The 23,282-nt window shown below is 40.3% G+C and overlaps 1 long non-coding RNA gene across 1 annotated transcript in view; it reads left to right on the top strand.

Annotated features, from left to right (window-relative positions):
• The first annotated feature begins 1,169 nt into the window (after positions 1 to 1,169).
• LOC124381257 overlaps positions 1,170 to 23,282 on the top strand; it is a 36,009-nt gene continuing 13,896 nt past the window's right edge. The window contains exons 1-2 of the long non-coding RNA XR_006924817.1: positions 1,170 to 1,207; positions 23,205 to 23,282. The exon at positions 23,205 to 23,282 is cut by the window's right edge and continues 17 nt beyond it. This is a non-coding gene — a long non-coding RNA (uncharacterized LOC124381257). The remainder of the gene's footprint in view (positions 1,208 to 23,204) is intronic.

Below are 23,282 nucleotides of genomic sequence, written 5' to 3'. Positions count from 1 at the left end.
TAGTGTGTGAGGGCACAGCTAGGTCGAAAGACAGAGGTGCCAGGAGTGGACCAGAAGTTGACAAAGGTCAGCAGGGTGGATCAGCCTGCATTGTGCAGATGTTTTGGAGGGAACCAAGCATTAGAGCCTGCCACAATTCGGGTTGAGTGTGCTCTAACCCGACAAGAGAACCCATAGGAGGATGCAGTTGCATTGACAATACACCTGCTAAGTGTCTGCTTGTTCACAGGAAGGCCTCTTCTCTGAGCGCCGTAGCAGACAGTTGTTTCGACTTCCTTCACGGACCTGTCCTGGTGCTCTGACCGGACACGGCAAATTCAGCTTTTTCTGGTCTGGGGCCTGAAAAGAAGGAGGATAGATTGCCTGGAGCCTGACAGGTCGTGGGACAACCAAAGGCGCCTTTTGAAATGTAACCCGTTCTAGGGTAAAGGAAGGCACTGACCATGCTTGGAGTAAACTCCAGAAAAGAGGCGGCCTTAATTGAAACAGAATTTTTTTGTATGACTGAAAATGGAGGAAAATTATGACATTTTTTAAGTCATTGCTGCAGCAGTTTAAAGAGCCGGAAAATAAAATTAAAGCCAGGCAGAGATTTTCAGGTTGCATTTTCAGACGTTTGAGTGTGTATGAGCGACTATTGAAAAAGGGGCATTTTTTTTCATGCAAAAATGTCATTTTGAAATGTATCTGTATTAATATAACCCTAGGGAGCTCACACTGGTTCAAATTCTTAGCACAATTTTGATGACTTTTCTCTTTTCTTTTTTGGTGTATGTTCCAGTAAAATCAATCTGTGAGAGCAGAAGGCATGATGTGCTTGGATTCATCTATGGTGATCTGGACATTTGGCACTAAAAATAAAGCTGTACAAGCTGCACAGTTTGCAGACTTGGAGAAATTAGATCCTGGTTATTTTCCCTTGGAGCCTCATTAGCAACTCAGATTTGCTCTCAGAATCTAGTGTGCGCCCGAGCTATTCATTAATACCAATGGTGGCCAGTCCAAAATCCTGGAGTTCTGCCAATCAGCACAGTTTGCCTCCAAAGCCGGCGAATCTTAATTTACCTGCTCGGGCTAATCATAGTGTTTTGAAGCAGCTGAATATTACAGCCAGGTGTGCTCAATTAAGGCTGGAGCTGCACTGGTAAACGTTTGGAAATGGAGGCTCTGGCATGATAAATGTTCAGGAGAAAAGTGTGACAACTTGGTGGGTATAAATAAGGCTACAAGGGTTGGGGTGGGGTGTGGGGTGAAACCTCAAACAGCAGGATTTTAGACAAAAGTCTTTGATGGTAATGAATCTCTAGGATTGGTGTTGCTGCGGGGTTTGGAAGGTTCAACCGAAACAAACACAGACTCTGATCAATCAAATCAAGAGCCAAAAGATCCATGAAGTTCCTGAGGAACTGCATTTAAGCACCATCACTGAACACCTCAACAATAAATGGACATTTGGTGCTGAGGATAGGCTCCCTTTTGAGACTGGGTCCTCTCAAGGTTTCTTCTTCATGGTACATCACAAGGAGGTATTCCTTCACCACAGTCGCCACTGGCTCACTCAATAGTGATAAACTTACAATTATAAGGAGCAAATATACACTTTTATTTATATATTTTATATCTATATATAACATTATAAGCACTTTATCTCTGGGAAGATCTGCCCATTGTTGAAAGTACTCTACAAATGAAGCTAGTAAATTGAATTGAATTAAATCTCCAAGTGCAGGGTTTGGTGTGAAGTCCTGGTTTAGAAAAAGACCAGGAACAGTGTTGCTATAGGTTGTGGGCTTTTCCATGGTGGTTGAAACTTTATAACTTTGGAATATATAAATCCCCAAGAGCAGGGTTGGTCTCAAATTTTTGGCCAGGTCCACAACAACCAATTTGTTTTGAAAACGCAGATTTTTATCTCAATTTTGGCCTTTTTAAAGATGGCTTTTCCACACGACGAAAACAGCTTTTTGAAAACGATGCAGGTCAAAGCATCTTGCATAAGAATTTTCAGTGGTTTCAGTGTGAATGAGCAACTTTTGAGAAATGATTCAAAACTACAGTGTGCTCTTTTTAACATGAAAGCACCATTTTCACATTTATCTGGATCAATGCAGACATAGACGTAGGTGTATTAGGACGGCAAATGTACAGGATGTCATTGGATGTGTTAAAAGTAAGTTTTCCCTTAACTTGAACTAGGAGACCTAACCTTGTTCCAGCAGGACAGTGTCCCTGTGCTGCATGGAGATCTGTGTAGAAGCAAGGGTGCGGTTGAGGGCTGTTTTTGTGAAGCCGGAGGAAGTAACTGTTAATAAGCACACACCTGTGTGTAGTTTTATTAATGAGTGTGCACTTTTCCAGAGGGTGCCACAGAGGATAAAAAAATAAGAAAATGGTGAAACAAGAAAACCAAAAAAGAGAAATGTACATACAGAGGTTTGTGTGGTCAATGTTAAAAAGATTAAACATGAGCTCTGCACGCTGGTGCTGTTCAGTGGTAGCAGTACTTCAGCATGTTGTCAACTGGGAGTTGTTGAACTGTGCTTTACACTGCTCTGGTGTACTCTGGAGGTTTGGGACGGTTCTGCTTCGTGGTCGATATCCAAGGAACTAAAAACCTGTAGTTTCAGTTCTGAAAGCTATTCAGGCTGAAAGCTTAGTGCTTATAAATGACCAGGAACTGGGTGGAAGATGGTTAGACACTTAAACAGAGAGCTCCAGGGGTTGGGACTTCTTCAGGAATTAAACTCTGAAACATCTGCATCAGGGGTGTCTAATCTTTTCTGCAAAGGGCCTTTGTGGGTGCATGTTTTAAATTTAACCAAGCAAGTCCACACCAAATTCTACCTGTTTAAATCTAATGATTTTGATTTTCAATGAATATCTGGTGTGGCCATTGATTTGTTGGAATGAAACCCTGCACCCACACCAGCCCTTTGTGTAAAAGATTGGACACTCCTGTGGAAGATCGTCTGGAAGTGAACTCTGCAAATGCTGATTCTTCACAAGCAGGTGTCGAGCTAAAAGCTTGATGGTTCTATAATGTGGTTTGTCTTGAGGGGAAAAAACTCCTGGTGAAGATTGTGCTGAATTCTGTATGCTTATGAGTTACAAGTGAGGATGTTTCTGGAGGTTGGAAGGTTGTACAAGGTGGTAGATTATCAACGAATAAACTCCATAATTATAAATCTGTGTGGGGTTTGAGATAAACTCTTGGCAGGGGGTTGGATGGTTCTGCAAGGTGGAAGGTTGTCAAGGGTTAAATTTTAATAATAAATCTCCAGTCCAGGGTTTAAGCAGAGGGGATTGGAAGGTTCTACATGGTGGTAGGATTGGAGCAGATTTAAAGAGCTCAGGTAGTTTTTTTTTTAGATGGTGCTAGGTTGTGTCTATCAAGTGTAGATAAACAGCACAAACTTCAGCCATTTTTTTCTTTCTTTGTTCGCCATGGTCGTGTTTTGAGACTTAGTTTTGTCTGACATGGTTTGGAGAAGTCATTACACCTGATTGGCATCAACATTGTAAGCTGTAATGGCTGTAGTTTGCAGAAATCGCTGCTGAGCTTTTTCCCTGTGGTTATTTGGTTAAATGAAATCAAGATGGAAAACTATATTGAGAGACGTGTGTGTGTTTTGTAAGCGTCAAAATCAAATAATCCAGCTAATGCAGTACACTAATACAGTACAATAATACATCTTTAACATTTGAATGTTGTTCCATGCATTGTATAGAGCTGCAGGCTACAATTTCTCCACTTTAATCACAAAATAGAAAAAGGAAACATGAGGGGAAAAAAAAATTTACAACACTTTTTTCACAGGAAAGTAAAAGACCCCTTTTTCACAATGTACCTGTGGCATCTTGGGTGTCTAATGGCTGATGCATTTGTCCAGCCTGATCGGTGTATATGGCATAAGTTTAAGATCACTGGCAGGTGAAGTGAACATGAATGATCTCTTCATCATGGCACTTGTTAGTGGGTAGATTTATTTATTAAGCATTTTATGCACAAAGTTGATGTTAGAAGCAGTAAAAATGGGCGAGCGTAAGGATTTGAGTGAGTTTGACATGGTGACGTCTAGACGACTGGGTCAGAGTGTCTCCAAAACTGCAGCTCTTGTGGGATGTTCCTGGTCTGCAGTGGTTAGAATCAAGAATCAAAAGTGGTCCAAGGAAAGAACAGTGTTGAACCGGAGACAGATTCGTGGGCGGCTGAGGATCATTGAGGCACATGAGGAGCGACGGCTGGTCCGTGTGGTCCAATCCAACAGAAGAGCTCCTGTAGCTCAAACTGCTGAAGAAGTTCAGACTGTTGATGATCAACGGGTCACGACTGTTTTAGCAGCAAAAGGGGACCAACACAGTATTAGGCAGGTGGTCGTAATGTTATGCCTGATCCGTGTATGTGGTCCTTCCCTAAACTGTTTCCCTTCACTTGAACTTGGAGAACCAATCCTAAATTGGAATGCCACCTCAGGCCTCCCTACCAACAGCAGTACCTGATGCCCCCTTGTGGCTGAAAGAAAATCTAAAGAATTCCCAGAAGAATGGAGGTTATTACAATGGCAAATGGGGACTAAATGTGAAATGAGATAAATGAATGAGCTGTATAGGGTAGCAAAAACATGATTTAAACTATATTTTAGATGATTTAGGACAGGAATCAGCTACATCTAGGCTCTGCCCACTAAAATTTGGAGGTGGAGTTATAGCAGAAAAGCTGGATGCATTTGATAATATAGTTTCATTTTATTCTTTTATTCATTTAATCTTCAGGCAGATTCATTAGGACGTTTAGGAATTTCTCCTGGAGTACAGTATAGATTAATGTTCAGGGGTGTCAGTGAGAGGAAAATGTCCTGCGTTGTAACAGGTCAAGCGTATCGTTCCTAATTACAATTTACTCCAAACTGTCTTTTCCATTTAAATCCCATCTGTATAATTACATTTCATTATCATTTGATGGCTCATGTTTTTTTCAACCTTCAACACACGCTTGCTTTGTCTTCCTGCCTCTTTCTCTTTCTTTATGCATTCATCCTCATCTTGCTCATACCCCTCACTGCCTGCCAGACTCTCTGAGTGTGTGTTGGTGTGTTTGATCCTTTTTCTTCAGAGTCGATGGGAAAACAGGTTTGAGATCTCATTGTGTGGGCACGAGCCTTTCCTCTTCTTCCTCGAGTGTGGATTTCCATGCCAACGCTAAAACGCACTTTCTTAATATTTCAGCCACGTCCTGTTCGATATTCTTCTGGTCAGTGCAGACCTTACAGCAAGAACAACGTCCATCAACATCAAAATGGAACTGTACGGTTATTTATTTACAGTCACGCATCTGACTACACTTTTTCTTTCTGACTGAAATTAGAGGAGAAAAGCTGAGTGCATTTATAACTGCAAATAAGCTGATTCTAATTAAGTGCTGTAGTGAAGAGGAGGTGTGGCCTGTCTGTATCTCAGTCTTAATTAAGGAGGTGTGGCCTGTCTGTATGTCTGTCTTAATTAAGGAGGTGTGGCCTTTGTTTATCGCAGTCTTAATTAAGGAGGTGTGTCCTTTGTTTATCTGTCTTAATTAAGGAGGTGTGGCCTGTCTGTATCTCAGTCTTAATTAAGGAGGTGTGGCCTTTGTTTATCTCAGTCTTAATTAAGGAGGTGTGGCCTGTCTGTATCTCAGTCTTAATTAAGGAGGTGTGGCCTTTCTGTATGTTGGTTTCGATATAGGAGGTGTGGCCTCTGTGATTTTTATTGACAGTGAAGGTGTCATCTCTCCACTATTCTCCTCTACCATCTTCACCATTTGTCTATCTGTATGTCTGCATGTGCATCTTTTTATATCTTACATTCTCACCTGAACTTTTCCTATTTTTTTTGTTTTATTCGTTTCCATGCTTTGACATTTCTGTTCGGTTTGACAGGTTTTTTTTTCTCAACAACTCTGCTTAAAGGATTCATCACGCCTAAACCGAATCTGAGTTTGGTTCCTAAAGGCTCAGACTGTGGATCCTGTCATCGTTTTCTCTCACCTGGATTACACTTTTATACACTTTTATACTGCTTTGCTTTGGCAAGTGTTTGAGAAGCATCAGGGTAAACATCACTTCAGAAATAGCTTTCTCTGAAAGGTCGTCAGGGTTGTTGACTGACAGAATTGAAAGTTAGCGATCTTAGCGTTATATAATTATTAATCATCTTTTCTCCCGCCATAGTCTACGATTTTTCAGAATAGCTTGGATTGAAGCTCAGTCATTCTGGACTGGTCGTTTTTGTGAAATGGTGCCGTCGAATTTGATGGGAAGTTCTTGTGCTCCGAGGCACGACACGAACCAGACTGAGATTGAGAAACTAGCGCTGAATGATGGCGAGTGCACTAGCATGACCGCTGGGATCATACGAACTCTGCTTGCTCTTGACAAAGGCTTTTTGTCTTGGCTTTCCGCTTGAATGGAACGCTAACAGCCTTTTTCTTCCTCCCTGAGAAAACTCTTTTTCCTCCCCCTCCTTCATGCCGCCATCTTGTCCGTTTAACCCGAGGGCGATGAACGGGCTCGTGTTCCGCCAGCCTCGCGTCTGCCTCGTGCCAACTTTCTGCCAGGCTCGGTCTCTGAAGACTGGGAGGCCGAGTGGAGCGCAGACCTGCATGAAGGGTAGAAAGAGGAGGGAAGGAAGGATGGAGAGAGAGAGAGAGAAAAAAAATATAATTATGGCCTCTGAAAATAGAAAAGCCTACATTTTCATTTGGTTGGGAAACCACACGTCGACAGAGACGTAAAGATGAGAGGAGGAAATGAGGAAAATATGAAAAAAGGATCCACATCCTCAATGAGACATTTTCATATCAGGGTATACAGAGAGAAAGAAATGGAGCGAGAGAGAGAGAGAGAGAGAGACTCTGTGAAGGAGCAGGATGCCTGTCAGTCTGATGGACGTTAAAGCGCACAATAACCTAAATTTTTCATTCAATTGGAAAAAAAATTATAATAATCAATTACGGGTTACTGATACAAGAAAATGTTTCTAGTTGATGATTTGCTGTGGCGAAAAAAATGAACATACATGTTGCCAAAAGTATTGGGACACCTGATTTTACCAGCTATCTGTGCTTCTTGCCTAAAATGTTCCCACAAAGTCACCAATTGTATTGGACGTCTTTGGATGCGGTGTCATGAAATTTTGCCTTGTGGAAGATCTCCAACCCTTTTGAACATCTTTGTGCTGACTGCACTACAGGACCCTCCTCAACTCACCGACATCAGTATCTGACAGTAAAAGCACCCTTGCGGTTCAATGAATCTCCGCAACATCTAATGAAACATCTCTGGAAAGAGCGGAGAGCAAATAGAGACTGAATTAGGAATGAGATTTTGAACCAATCTTTTGGTGGTGCCCACAAACTTTTGACGAATTAACAAAAATATGCATTAGCGTAATTCTAGCGTACGTGGATGTTATTAACATGAGAATAGCAATGTAAAAGTTAGCGCAGCGCTAGCATATCACCCCAAATCCGTTATCATAGCAACTCCTTGAGAGTAAATTAGCAGGTTTCAGATCCGCCGTCTCGATAAGGACACACACTCAGACGTTTGTTCTCCGGGCCACGGCGGCGGTGGAATCTCATGAATTTAAATACGTTTATGCATTCGGTAATAACAAAGCGCTGTTCATTTTTCAATTTCCATCACAAAGAGCTTTACTCTTCCTCCGGCTCTGACGTCCTCCATAAATAAAATGTCATTTTAAATATCACCAACAGGACTCTTACTTATCGGTGGAGATGGCTCATCAAGGAGCGACGATGGAATGATACTGGCAGGGAAACCGCAGGCCGATTTCCAGACTCTGACTAAGCGCGATGAAATTGCACCCGCCTGCGGTTCCACTGCATCCAGAAGTGTTATGTTTGTGTCTCGTTATTGCAAATCCTTATGAAGTCTACCACCAATGAAGCGCTATAGCTGGTTATAATAAAGGTTAGAATAAGTGGGCGGGGCTAGCGCTCGCAGCATATCTGTATTTAATCTGAGCCGGAGATGACAAGGAAAAAAAACCTCCAAGTAATGAAATGAGGAAGAAACCTTGAGAGGAACCTGGTTTAAAAATACCTCCTCAACACCTGATATTCATTCATTATAGTTCCCTCATTGAGGTACTTGAGAGTTCTCCTCATGTTCATGTCCCCATGTAATTGGTTCTTAAATGAAACCCTCTAAAGAAACCTTATGGGTCTTTTCTCAAGGATGGAGAGAACATGCTTGACAGGAGCAACTGGTTTCTATTTGAAGAGAACTCCGTCCAGAAGAAGTAGAACCCTTCAGTTAATGCAGTATTAATCAACAAGGAACTGAAGTGTATTATTTAGGAACTCAGGTGATCTGGCATGACATTAAGTGGTGATGTTTTTTGGATCAGAAGAGAACCTGTGACCGTTTGTACACTAATTAGTAGAATTTCCAAAGCTTCTCCTGTCTAATTAGCTCGGGTTAACGCGTGTGTGGATTTTTGCATGTTCTTCCAATGTTCTTCATGTTTTTTTTTTAAGTTCTCCATTTCCTTTTATAGCATTCATGGTTCAGTGACAGCCTCTGGATCCACACTGTCCACATGGGTTTTCCTCCAGTTCTCTAGTTTCCTCTGACCTGAAAACAACCCGATATCTGGTTATCCTATCAGCAGAATCGCCCTTTGATAGTAATGAATGTATGTGCTTTCCTGCGATGGACTGGAATCCCACAGAGACCCTGACTCTGGATAAAGAGCTTACTTGAAGATGAATGCACGAATGAGATATAAAGCGATTAATAAGTGAGCAAATTTAATTTAGGCTATCCTCTGAAGATTAATGTTCTTGCTCGAGGACCAGCGCTGTCTGCAGAACTTACAATCTTTTCATCATTAGCATAAAAACCACTGAGCGGGTCAACGAATCCAATCACTGGCAAGGATATGAGCGAGCATGATATGGATTTGGATACGGATATGGATGGCCAGGCAACGGGATTCGTCTCGTGAGAGAGTAGAGAAGCTTCTCTGATTCCTCTCCGTCCAGCACCACGCATGATTTAGCACATCAGCTAATGTTCAAATCTCTCTTCAATGAGCAGCTTCGGGGGAAAGGAATATGTGTAAGTATGGATGTCGAGAGTGAGAACATGCCCTGAGTGTGATGCAATTACACAGCAATTCAAAGGACAGAGTTCAGGAGGGAGACAGAAAACGCTAAATCTTTGATTGAATGAATCTGCGAATCATAAACAGAAGAATGAAATTCAGCCTGAAACAAAGCAATGCTTTTATTAATATTTATATACAACAGAAACAGTTCTGTTTTTTTTCCCTCAATAAACCCTACAGGTAAAGTACAATATGTAAAGTTCCTCTTGAACCCACTTTTACCTACTGATCGAGTTCTGTCTCTCTGTTGTTCTTTCATTTCGCTGCTGATTATTCTGTCTTTGTTTTAGCAGAATTTAGATATTTTCACTATTTTGTGCAGGTTTTTGACTCCTCTTTTAGCTATTAATTTGTATATATGGATGGATGAATAGATAGATAGATGAAGTGACTGGCAAGATGGATAGATGGATGGATGGATGGATGGATGGATGGATTGGCAGATTTTACAAATCTAAAAAAAACTACAATTAAGGCACAATTTATAAATGCATTTTCATAACTTAGTAAATAGAGAAAAAATAAACTAAAATGATGGATGGATTCCATGAAAACATAAATGGGTTACACTTAGATAGATGCATTAATGGATTGATGACTGAATGGACACATGAATAGATAGATGGATCATGAATGTATGTTTTGATAGATGGATGGATGGATGGATGGATGGATGGATGGATGGATGGATGGATGGATGGATGGATTGGCAGATTTTACAAATCTAAAAAACTACAATTAAGGCACAATTTATAAATGCATTTTCATAACTTAGTAAATAGAGAAAAAATAAACTAAAATGATGGATGGATTCCATGAAAACATAAATGGGTTACACTTAGATAGATGCATTAATGGATTGATGACTGAATGGACACATGAATAGATAGATGGATCATGAATGTATGTTTTGATAGATGGATGGATGGATGGATGATGGATTGATGCATGGAATGGTAGATTGGTGGACTGTTAAGGAATTAATAACTCAAAAGATAATTGAAAGGAATTATGGATGGATTTCATAGACTAAATAGTAACTAAATAGAGAGAAAAAATAAATAAATGAAATGATGACTGGGTGGAAATCTGGAAGGATGGATGGATGGGTTGGCTGGCTTGACTAGATTGGTGGACAAATTCAGTATGTAGATGTATTATTGCATTGATGGATGGATGGATGGATGGATGGATTAATTCTTTGAAAAAATAAATGCTGAATGTGTGAATGGGCAGTTCGATATATAGGTAAATAGATGTATTAGATGGGTAATAAATGGATCAGTGGATGGAAAGACAAACAGATGAATACACAGACAGATGGGCAGACGGACGGACAGATAAACGACCGGATGTATGGATGAATAAGTGGATGGATTTCATGAGTAAATAAAGTGATCAATACACATTTAGAGAGATGGATAGATGGCTACTGGAATGGACCAGACCTCCTTCTCCCTGCAGATCTCATCCCCATCTTGCTTACACTCAGAGAAACGTGTCATCTGTCACGGCATGCTGCTAGCTCATTAAATCCAGATTATTACATGCTAGTTTGTATGACGTGATTAATGAATGATTTTCACATTAATTAGATGAGCCCCATATGCTATCCGCATTGTTTTAGCACACGGAGGCGAAAGAACACGGTAACAGCTTGTCGTTTCCAAAATAAATCGTCGCCGTGGACGATAATGGGGCGCCAATCAAATTCGCCGCTTCCCCCGACGTCTTTTGTTGGGCTAAAAGTGATCTTATTGTGCTGTCGGGAATTAGATGGCAGTCAGACAGTTCCACAATGACTGCTATTTGAAGAAGAAGAAGAAGAAGTGCTTCGTAATATGGCTATGAAGACGCCATAAACCTTTTCGAAAGCCTGACCCTGAAATCATATTTAATTGGGTGTCATTTTCATGTACGCGTGAAAGGACGATGCTTTTTCTTTTTCAGCCACGCAAATTGGAAAAGGTTTTTCTGTTTTCTTTGTTCTAGACACAATAGGCCCTTTTTGTTTAGACTCTTTATGTTGTTGTTAATGTTTTTCAGACTGTGTAATTCACTTGGACTTCGTTTATATTCATTCGATAATGCTTAGTCCTCCAGCTAGTAGATCATATCAGAGCTCGTTAGCTGTTTATTGCTCTTAGATTTCGCTATTAGAGGAATTTAACGCTTGTGTACTCGCTCCATTTGTCTTCGGCCACCAGATCACGCCTCATAACCTCCGAATATTTCTTTTACGCTTTAATATGACATAAAGCCCCTGGGTTCTTGTTTACAGCGAGACACTGAGAATAAAAGAACAAATAAATAAATAAAAAGGCGGCCCGATCGTGAATTCAGGCGAGCCTTATTTAAAAATGTTAAACAAGAAGCAAACAAAGGCGAAGCGAAACCCGCTCTGTCCCGTATCTTTGCTTTTTCAGGCGTGACCCTGCAATTTCCTTTCGCTCGCCACCACCGCGGGCTCAAATCGAGCGAAATTAGAAAGCCTTGTGGGTAATGGTAAAGCTGATAGGATTCACAGAAAGCAATACAAGGCCACAACAAGCCTGAAAATGGAGAACGGCAGCTGAAATAAGCGACCTTGGCCGAGGTTAACTGCGGCTCCTAAACACTCTGAGTAAACACGTCTCCGGGCTCGAACCCGCGTCGGTGCAGATTATCCAGCATCGGGCTCGAATATTAATTCTTTTTTCTTTTTTTTTTCGGTTTAACGAGTGCAAAAGGTCAACAAACAGTGATGAAGACAGGCAAGTGACACCCATTATCGCCTCGCTGGGAGTGTGAAATTACTGAATCATTCCAATCACACAGAGTAGATCAGTTAATCAGTAATTATGTTCCGATTTTCTGTTCAATTATAGGTGAAATTCCTGCTAATTGGCATGTACACTGTCGATCAAATGGAGGACGGTACTGCATGCGCAAACTCTCTTGACCCCAAGTGGCCTGGCTTTTGGAATATCAATGCGTTTGGGATTTGGTGCTGCTCATGTTAAATTGCTTTCATTAGCGATTAGAGTTCATGCTGAACCACAATGTGCTGAACATCAACAGCTCCTCTGTGTCAAGAACCTCATCTGGTCTCTTAACACCAGCTCCAACAAGAAAGAACAGCAGCATCTTTACTTCCAGTGGAGCCTGAGGAAAGCCCAGCTCTCACCACATCCTACACAAGGACTGTTGAGAGCCTGAGAACCTGAGCAGTCGTATCACTGCTTGATTTGGGAATCGCACCATTTTGCATCCTGACACTGAACCTGAAGACAGTGGAGAAGATCATTGGGCTTTCTTGCCTCCAACAGCACAGGGTTTTTTTTTTTCACAACTTCTACCCAGTCATCACCAGGCATTTAGATGTAGAGTATTTAGATTATATGGACAGTATATTTGCATTGCTCAGTGTTGGTGATATTTTGTTGTCATGTTGCACTAAATGTTGTTTGCACACGTTATGTAATTTTGGTTGTTCCATGGAGCTCCGTGGTCTTGGATAATCGTTGTCTCATTTTACTGTGTTCCGCACTGTAATTGGTTGAAATGACTATGAAGCCTCTTGACCTGAAAATTGATCGTTTTCTTTTAACAACATGGAATGAAGTGCTTTATTTCTCTTATACAGCAGCGAGTTTATTTTAACATGTCCTTGGCAATTGTATCCATTCCATGAGAATGAAAAAGGGATTGAAAAATTTGCATAGAAATGTTTTTTTTTTTTTAACTGTTACTAAATAAGTATTAGTAGTAGTAGTATTTTTATTACTATTATTGTTTTTATTATTTTATTTACTTATTTAGATATTATTAATTTACAAAACTCAGACTTGTTACATTATTTTATTAAATAAACAACACTTTATTTATTATTATTTATCTATTTATTGTTATTTTGATATTATTATTTCAAAATTCGAAACTTACACAATTTTTATATATATTTATTGTTTTTTTGGTATTTATTCACTTTTTTTTTTCTTTTTTTTTTACAATATTCTAAAAGTTCTACAATTATTTATAATAAATGTGCACTTTACTGTTTAAAATAACAAAAATACATTTGAAATGTACTCATTCATAATTTTTCACATTTTTTTAAGTTATAGTTTTTTTAAGCATATAGTTGCACTTCAAAGTAAAAAAAAGAAAAGAAAAATGCATATGAAAATAAGCTTTATAATTCAGATAATTACAGTACACCAAATAATTGACAATGTTTTGTCTATTGTTTAATTATAACTTAAAATAGTCGTTTCTGAATATATAATTATTTAATTATTTATTTCTTTATTTTTCAAGCTGCCGCTGAAGGTTCTTTTCGTCCTGTACATAATACAACCTTTTTCCGCTCATTATAATTAAATATTAAAAAGAATGAAAAGTATATTTACCATACTACAATAAAACTTTAGCCAGACGAATGTTTACTGCGACTTTTAAAAGCAGGCTTGTCCTCGTGCTGCTTCTGTTTTGGGTGACTGGTTATAAATCTGCTCGGCTTTTAATCACGCCGCAGAGGTAATTAGCGAGAGCCCGAGCAATGACTCTACCTCTGATCTATTAATTATAGCGATAGATACGTAGATGGATCTTATTATCCTTAATGAGAAAAGTCATTTGTAACCTGAGCGGCTGCTTGTCTTGTCTATGTTGCTGATTATTCGAAGCCATTTAGCGTTCCGGCGTCATATTTTATACTGTTTATGTGGAGAGCTAAACTTTATAGCCGTCGCTCGGCTCGTCTAACGAGGCAGCGTGTGACATTATGTTCACTCTATTAAGTAAATTTGTGTGTTCATTGTAGCGCGACGTGCCTCGTCTTGCGCTTGTTGTTTACAATGTGCAGTCGAAGACGGCGCTCAGGCGTCACGTCTGGGGTCCTTGATTGGCTCATCATCGGGATCGTGTGCAATTCTGGACGAGTGACCTGTCGGTGATTGGAAACGCCCATTTCTAGTTGACAGGTCTTTCAATGGAGCCCCGATTTTGATTCGTTTACAGCATTAAATCGTATTCTGAGCATTCGATTGCTCCGCATTGGGTATAATTGGCCAAAGAAATTGAGAAAAAAAATTATAATTTGGCTAGCCATTAGGATTACCACGTTCTCGGCTATTTGTTTGCTTCGTGAATTGGAAAAAAACAGATTGGAAGAAAGATGGGCTTGGGAAAATGCCTGTACCCTGATCAATTGGCTAAAGTCAATTTCCCACCAACTCACCTGATTCTGATTTGTTTGGCTCGGGGTTTAATTAAATAATCGTTCTTTTTTGTACAGGAGTCTGTCCCAGGTCGTGGTGCCAGATCTATCCTGATTGGCTGGTTGTTGGTCTGCTCTTAATGTAATTGGCTTGAGTCCATTTTCAGAACATTCTGATGAAATTTTTGCCTTGGCTGTAGGTTTGATTGACCAAAACGCACTACGCAGGGTCTGCTCTGGCTCCTCACGGGTCTTTTCACATCTGCCCCGATCTACTGATTGCTGGTCTACTGTTAATCCAATTACACAACATCTATTTGCATTCAAGTCCACCGATACTCACTGGTCCGGCTTTGTTTCTCTGCTTTGGCTGGAGACCTGATTGGCGGCGTTCAGTGTTCAGTCTGGCTTCTGAATGTTCGGCTACTAAGAGCTCACTGCCAGTAATGTTGTTAATGCTTCTAGCGACTAAACAAATGTATAGAAATAAAAAAAAAAAACAACGCAATCGGAAGAGAAGACGACCTTCGGCGATGTCACACAGAGCACGGCTTTAAATAATGAAACATGACCAAGGACCAAAACAGGATGTTGCTCTAATGAGTTGTTTGGTTTGTTCGCATTTGGAGCATAAAGCACCGTGTGTGTGTGTGTGTGTGTGTGTGTGTGTGTGTGTGTGTGTATTATTAAAGAGTGTGTGGAGTGCACTTACAGTGCAGCTCTACAGAAAGACAACAGCAACAACAGCCTCCATTCACTTTCATGTCAGTCAGTTTTAAGAGCCACTTTGATTTGTCTGTCAGAAGAAGAGTTTTAGAAATGAGGTTTGAAGTAGAAGAATAGTGTGGTTATGTGGCTACATTCGGACCGAATGCAGTGTCAATTCTCTTCCCTTCCGCCCATAGTTCTTCTTTAAATTACTGTGATTGGTTAGGATTTTTGGTCTTCTTCAGAAATGGTTAGGTTTAGAGAGCCTCTGACTGCAGTCTTTAGCAGTCCAAAGATGATCGTTGATACGTCTTTCTTCTGCAGCATCTGGGCTTGCTTGGGAACTTTTGTTGAACGGTTATGTGTTCTGTGATTTTATGTATTTCAAATCTGGTCCTTCTTATGGAATCATTGGAGTCAAACAATTTCTGGATTGTTCTGACATTGTTCTGGACTTGTGTAGCTGTCCAGATCCAAGTGTTTTCAGATCAAACTGCTCTGCTTTCTTCAGGATTTAGAATTGATGGATAATTTGAGGTGTCCCCCAAGTGCTTATCTTAGAGTGTTTTTGGGATCTGGTAGTCAAAGACAAATAAACATGTTTACTTAGTGGAGTGTTTAGTAAGTAGGTGTTTGTGAGGTAAAGGAGCAGATCTGGAGGATCATGGATATGGAGTGTTTGGTGAACTGGGATATTTGGATGCTGTCGTCTCCTCACTCTCACACGTTCACTCAGGTTTGTTGACAGTGGTGTGGTGGGTCGTCTCTTATCCCAGAGATCCCTCATGTCTGTGTTACCTTCTGGTTCTCCATTTTAGTTTTGCTGCCATAGCGAGTCTTGCCAAACTGCACAGTGACATTAACTTTCATATAACAATCAGGACACATAATAATCCATATCCTTCTCTTCCTGTCACCCTCTTTGTCCAGGCCTCTGGATAGAGTTCTCTTCGATTGGAGGCAACTCTGTGCAGCTTGGGACGGTTTCTCATCAACGCCTTGGGGATCCATGAAATTACGGAGTAGCACAGGAGCTTTGAGGATGGATTTGGACTACAGTTTGCATTTGATCATCACTGAACACCTCAACATCGTTTATCTGTAATAAATGGATCCCAGATGAGGATGAGTCTGGTTCCTCTCAAGGTTTCTTCATTCAGCATCTCGGGGAGTTTTTCCTTCACCACAGTCTCCACCGGCTTGTTCATCAGGGACAAACTTACACTTATAAAGAACGTATTCATTTTTTTATCACCACATTATCTGTGTAAAGCTGCTTTGATACAATGTCTATTGTTAAAAGAGCAAAATGTATTTTATTGAAATAAAAATTAATTGAATTGACTTGTTTGGAGTCTAAGGTGGTCTAAGATTGGTCCTGGTTCTAGAGTGTTTGCAATCAGGCATTCCGTGATTGGTCCTATTATAAAGCATGTCAGTCTCAGTCTGTGATTAAGTCTTGACTCTTTGGGGTTAATGACCACCATTGATGAGTTTTGGTTCATGAGTCTGAATCTTTGGGTTGAATTTTCACCTCTGCAGAAACATATTGAGTGGAATAAAGTAAGAGGTTCTGACTAACCAGTGGCTTTTATTTATTTATTTATTTATTGTTTTTTGTTTCAAGGACAATTAACTTTTAATGCAAACACACTCACAACATCTACTGAAATGGTGGACCCCAAACTTTTGTTCTCTTTTTTTTTTTTTTCTGAAAGGTGGAATTTCTTTGGCAGACTCACTCCCTCTCTTTCTTTCTCTCCGTGTCTGTCCCTCAGTACTATATTTTATGTTTTCCCTTTAATGCATGTCCCAGATTGATTCTCTTCTTTGAACCAGTAGGACAAGCCCTCAAAGGGTTGAGAGTTTCCTCTTCCCTATATTTTATTCATTTTGGGCTGCAGGTCTTCGTTTCTGAACTTCATTCAAATCATAAATATAGATTTAAATTTCCTTCTTGACCAAGTAAAATAAGCCGAGTTGAAGTCCTTCAGGTTACAATGTGATGGGCTTCACACAAAGGTACAATATTGAACTTGCTCAGGGCTCTCCATGTGGCACGCATAAGGGTCAAGGTTGTCTTTTATCAAAATGCAAAGACCATGACTCTATTTTTTAAATAATGGGGCAGAGCAGCAATGAAAGCAGCAGTGAACGACAGTTTGGGTTAAACTGGGGAGCCCTTGGATGGGAAGTTCAATGTTTCTCATTATGTGACAGTATTATGTGCTATACATGTTTGAAAGGGTTTTTTTTAATGATGCTCTTTCTGTGGTGGCTATTAAAATAATTATTATTTCAAACATTTTACCAAACATTTCACTCTGAGAGAGAGAGAGAGAGAGAGAGAGAGAGATGCCATGTTGGTTCATTCAGATGGCTTTTTGATATCGACTAATAGCAATATGTCTTGTTGTGCACTTCCAAAAGTGCCTTTTCAATCTTCCCTTCTTTTGACAGGTAGTGGCAGCACAGCAGGAAATGTTCTGCCCCAGTAAAAGGTTTAAATCCCATGTCTGCCAGGAAGCCAGTGTAGAGCGCTGCTTGTTCCTTTATACGTTTTTTGTCATATTACAGCACAGTGCAATTCTTTCCTTGCATATCCTAGCTTATTACCAAACTGCAGTCAGCCATGATACAGGGTCAGTTATGATGCAGGGTCAGTTATGATGCAGGGTCAGTTATGATGCAGGGTCAGTTATTATACGGGTTCAATTAAGTCCCTGTACTGCGCATGAGCAAACTGTAAGAGAAATGCGTCATCATTTTTCGAATTTTGCACTCCCTTTTAAAATGTATCCACTTTGGAGAGCGTTTTCGAAGAGCTACATTTTCGTTAATAAAAACGGCATCTTCGTGTGAGCGAACTAAATAATTGAGGAAAAAATGTGCATTCTCAAATAAAAATGTATTAGTGTGGACATGTGGACTAATTTAAAAGTGATTATGCACTCCCCATTTGAAATTTCATTGTAGAAATCCAGATACTGTACATGCGCCAGGCTAAAGCATTTTGACATTTTTGCTTTAACAGTTAAACGAGGTCACACCATCATCATGATCCCTCAATATGCTCTGAGAAATGCTTCAAAATGGCTTTGTGTCATGCTGAATAGAAAATTGGCTGGAATCACAAGATTCCCACTTCTAGTCCTAATACACGCCGCTCAACTCATCAGCTCATCAACAAGCGTTTCAGTTCGGTTGGATTACAAAAAAATGTGCAGAACGAATGATGACTCGAGAGCCAGCAACCCAGAGGCAGTTTTTGGCAGGATTTTCAGATTCATGCGAGTTCTCCTCGTTGTAACTCCTACATACACATTCCCTGTTGTTCTTCTCTGTCTTCTTCTTCCTCCCCCACACACAAAGAGTGCTGATTCTGTGTTTCCTGTAGTGAAAGATGAAGCCATGCTGTTTTTCTTTATCCTTCTCCAGCTTCTGTTCAGGAACCACTATAGGGAAGACTCAGATATGCATAAGGACGCTTAATGGAACCTTGAATGTAAAATACAAAATGGAGTCCCTCTTCAGAAGTTTCTTTTGGGTGGTTCTAGGGCTTCTACAGAGCTTCTAGTTGGATTTGAAATGAAAACCCTAAATCCAATGTTCCCATGTTGTATATTCCAGTGTCTTGTTTTTCAGGATCCTTTGTTTCTCTTACCCCATAGATGTTATGTTCCCAGAATCCCATTACTCAGGGCCTATGTTCCTAGAACTGTATAATTACCGGTTCTCATGTTTTCAGGATCCAGGAAGCCTATGGTTTAAGGTTCTCTTGCTTCTTAAGTTCCATTCCTCTAGGTCCCTCTGTTCCCAGGATCCTATATTTCTAGAACCATATAGTCACATGTTCTCATGTTCACAGTATCCTACGTTTCTAGAAGCCTATGGACAAAAGTTCCTATGCTTTCCAAGACCCTGTTGTTCCTAGAATATGATGTTTCTAGAACCCTATAGTTGCAGGTTCCCATGTTCTCAGAATGCTATGTTTCTAGAACCCTATAGTGACTTTATAGGTCATATGTTTCTAGGATCCTATGTTTCTTGAAGCCCATGCTCAAAGCTCATTATGCAAAGTCCCATTCCCTTAGGTCCATATGTTCCCAGGTTCCTATGTTTGTAGAAGCCTATATTCAGAGGTTCTCATGTTCTCGGCATCACCTATGGTTCTTATACTTCCCAAGTTCTAATTTCTGAGGGCCTCATATGTTTTTAGCATCCTATGTTCATAGAACCCAATAGTCAGAGTTTATTTCCTCAGGATTCTGTTTCTAGAACCTTATAGTCACAGGATGTTATTTTCCCAGAGTCCTATTTCCCTCAGACCCAATGTTCCCAGGATCTTGTATTCCTTTGGCCACTACTGGGCCCTTGACCCTCAACTGCTCAGATATAAAAAAAAAAAGATTAAAAAAAATTACCTGTAAGCCATCTTGATTAAGCATTCGACCAAATGCCCTGAGGAGATTTTAGGCTCATATAGCTGGTAAGTTTAAATCCCAGTCACACCAAGCTACCACTCCTGGGCCCCTGAGCAAGGCCCTGAACTCCATAGCTGCTCAGTTGTATAATTGAGATAAACATAAGTCATTCTGGATAAGGGCGTTTTCCAAATGCCATAAATGTAACTAATAAATGTAGAGTCCTCCAGTTACAAGTTCTTATTCTCAGGCTGCTACACAAAATCACACAGTCCTACATTCCCAGGGTGCTGCTTTGACTTACGTTCCTAAGGTCTTATTTCCATATTGCTGGAGCCTCAAATGTGAGTTTTTACACTTTAAATTCTGCAAGCTCCATGCTTTTCTGCTGGTGCTTTTCAGATGATGTTTATTTCCCCTTGCAATACACCATAACAATGTTTCATGCAAACACCAGCATGTTTTTTTTTTTATCTACTTCTTTAGATCAAACTTCTTGATGCAGCCTCAATGTAGAAGTCCCTTTTTTACAAAGTTACATTCTGTATTTAGGTGCCTTGTGAGACAAAAATTCCAATGCAAGCATCCTAATGGAGTCGTTTTTTAAGGATGTATGCTCGACTAAGTATCAAACACCATCAGAAGAAAGGCTGCAACTTTATTTCATGCAATCAGAGGATGAGAAAAGTGACAAAGCAAGTAGATCTCCAGGGCCATATAGGGATCCTAAAGGTGTGATTCAGAGCAGTTCTTTACAGGTTAGTGTCGAATTTAAGCGCAGTCTTAAATAATGGATGCTTCCACACCAGCTCCCAACACAATACATTTTTGTTTAGCATACGGCAGCATTCATTTTGCTTTTGCACAGTAATAGGCATGCTTATTTCCCTCCTCTGCTTTGCTTTGGGATTTATGGATTCCTATCCATTACTTGATTCGGAGAGAAGAGTGTAAGCGAGACTTAAGTGTACAGCCAAATGAAGCACAGAGGCCAATTTGCTGACAGTAATCCAGCATCTCGGTAGCACCAGGTGATTTGACATCGCTTAAGAGCACTTTAAACATTTCCATTTCAATGGTGCTGCTCCAGAAATCGAACGGAGAGGATGGAGGCCACGTGGAGTGTGAGACAAAAAAACAAAAGAAAAACGCGACCACGAGAGCAGGATTATGGAGTCAGGATACGTGGAAAGACAACGGAAGCCTATGCTGGTATATATTTTGCAGTGCTGCCAAAGTAAGTGCTACTTCAGTGGATTTTCAGTGGAACAAAGCGGTATTGCGCAAGTTGTCCCAAGCCTAGGGGGAATTTTTTGCGCTCCATCTCTGACAAACAATTTGCCTTCCCTGGGGACCTCACTGCCTGCCTGGAAATATCACCTCACTATTCTCTTCATGAAGAAGCAACACTGTTCTTAGCATCCAATTTAACCAGTGGCATTTTTTTCTGGTTCTGTATTTACTGGATAGGGGACCTGTATAACCTAGATATATTGTGGACTTTGTTATCAGGGTCCTATATTCTGAGAGCTTAGTGTTCCTGATGGTCTTTTATACTGAGGCCCCCATGTTTCCAGCATCAACATTTCACAGGGTCTTTGCTTCTGGGGCTTTATGGATCCCAGGTTTGAGGTGACATGCCATCCTTTTCCAAGGGGCTCCTATTTCACATGGTGCTATATACTGTATTGAGGGCCCTATGTTCCCCAGGGCCAACATTTCCATGTTTCCTTGTTTCCTATTACTCTTTAATATGCTATGGGCTCAATGTTCTCTGGGACCAACATGCCTAAAGTTCTTTTTTTTCCAGTGCAAAATATTCCAAGGGTCTAGTCATTTCTTATGTTTCCAGGGGCCATTGAGTCCTGAATTCTGTGTTTACATTGTCCTATAGTTCCTGGGTGCTTCGTTCACAAGGTCCTATGGTTAGTGGATTCTATGTTCCCAGGGTCCTATAAATTTTAGGTTCTAAGCTCCACATGTTCTATGGTTACTGGGTTCTTTGTTTCCAGGTTTCTTTATTTTTTGGGGGTTCTTATTTTCGAGCACACAGTATTTTCTTGAGTTGTATCTTCAATATTCTCAGCGTCCAATAGTTCTTGGATTCATTGTATCCAGGGTTCTATTATTCCTGGATTCTTTGTTTCCAGGGACATATAGTTGTTGTTTAAGGACTAATAAGTTTGGTCCCAGGGTCCTATTGGTTCATGGGTTCTTTGTTTACAGGGTTCTATGTTTGTTTGTTTTTTTGGTTCTAAGTTTCCAGGTCACAGTATTGCCTTTAGTTCCATGTTCCATCTTTTCAGGGTCTGATAGTTTTCTGGATCTTTTGTTTCCAAGACCCTATAATTCGTAAGGTTTATGTTTCCAGGGTTCTATGGTTCCTGAGTTTTATGCTTCCAGAGTCTTATAGTTATTGGGTTCTATGTTCACAGAGCCCAATGTTTCTGGAGATCTTTGTTCCCAAGGTCTTAGAGTTCTCTGGATTTACGTTTCAAAAGGCCATAAGTTCATTTAGTTTTTAATGTTTCCAAGGTCCAATGGTTTCTGGAATCTTTGTTTTCAGGGTCCAATAGTTCATAGGGTCTATGTTCTCAAAGAACAAAGAACCAGGTTCTTTCAGGTTCCCAGAATCCTATAATTCTTGGGGGGTATGTTTCCAGAGTCCTGTAGTTCCTGGATTCTTTGTTTCCAGGTCCTGTGTTCTATGTCTCTAAGGTCCTATGGCGGTCAACAAGGTCCACCAAAAAACTGTGCTATTTGCTCCCAGGATCATTTATTTCTAGGTTTCTACGTTCAGGCTCCTATAGATCCTGGGTGCTACGTTCTCAGGGTCCTACGGTTTTTAAATTCCTTGTCCCCAGGGTCCTATATTTCCTAGTTTTCTATGTTCCCATGGTCTTTTTCTTCCTGAGTTCTACATTCACAGGGTCTTGCCCTCTTCGAAAACAATTTTGGGAAGCACATTGAAGGCGAGTGGTGTTTTGACGCAGAGTTACAGATTAGAGAAAATACAGCGCATGCATTCAGAAAAAAGCTAATAAAATCCTTAATAATACACTGAGAGTCGCACGAGCGGGTGTCGTGATTGAATCGGTTACACTGTGCAGAGAAATAATAGCATCCTGGCTGAAGCTGGACGCGCACAAATACATACACACACACACACACACACACACACACACTATATTAGACAGAGCAGTGTAAAGGTCATTCAATTTATTTCATGCACACTTTCTTCTCACACAATGATGAGCGCTGCATGCTAATCAGAATGAGTTGAGAGACTGTCTGTCTGTCTGTCTGTCTTCATGTCTCTTTTTTATATTGGTGTCTCTAATCACTGTTTCTCTGTTTGTCTATCTGTCTTTCTATCTCTGTCTTTTATAAAATTCTCTTTCTCTCTCTCTCTCTCTCTCTCTCTCTCTCTGTTTTCTCTCATCTTTATCTGAAAAAAATTGCACATTTTGCTAATGATTTGTTTTTTCTTTTTCTCACCATGTCTTTTTCTTTCTTTCTTTCCTTCTTTCTTTTCAGCAGAAACACACACAGTAACGAGTGAACATTTTAATCCCCATAATCTCTTCATTTATTTGAAATAAAACATTGCTGCTACTTCATTTGCTTGGAGCTTGTGTGTGTTTTTTAAAGTGTGCGTGTGTGTGTGTGTGTGTGTGTGCGTGTGTGTGTGTGCTTTATTCCAGTATTCCACTTAAAACATGGAGTTCGATTTTGCCGAGCTGAAGTGGAGACTCACTCACACTCACTTTATTCCCCTGGAG

This window comes from Silurus meridionalis, chromosome 28 (genome assembly GCF_014805685.1).
Source record: "Silurus meridionalis isolate SWU-2019-XX chromosome 28, ASM1480568v1, whole genome shotgun sequence".
Classification (NCBI taxonomy): Eukaryota; Metazoa; Chordata; class Actinopteri; order Siluriformes; family Siluridae; genus Silurus; species Silurus meridionalis.
This window is presented reverse-complemented; position numbering and strand designations above follow the sequence as displayed.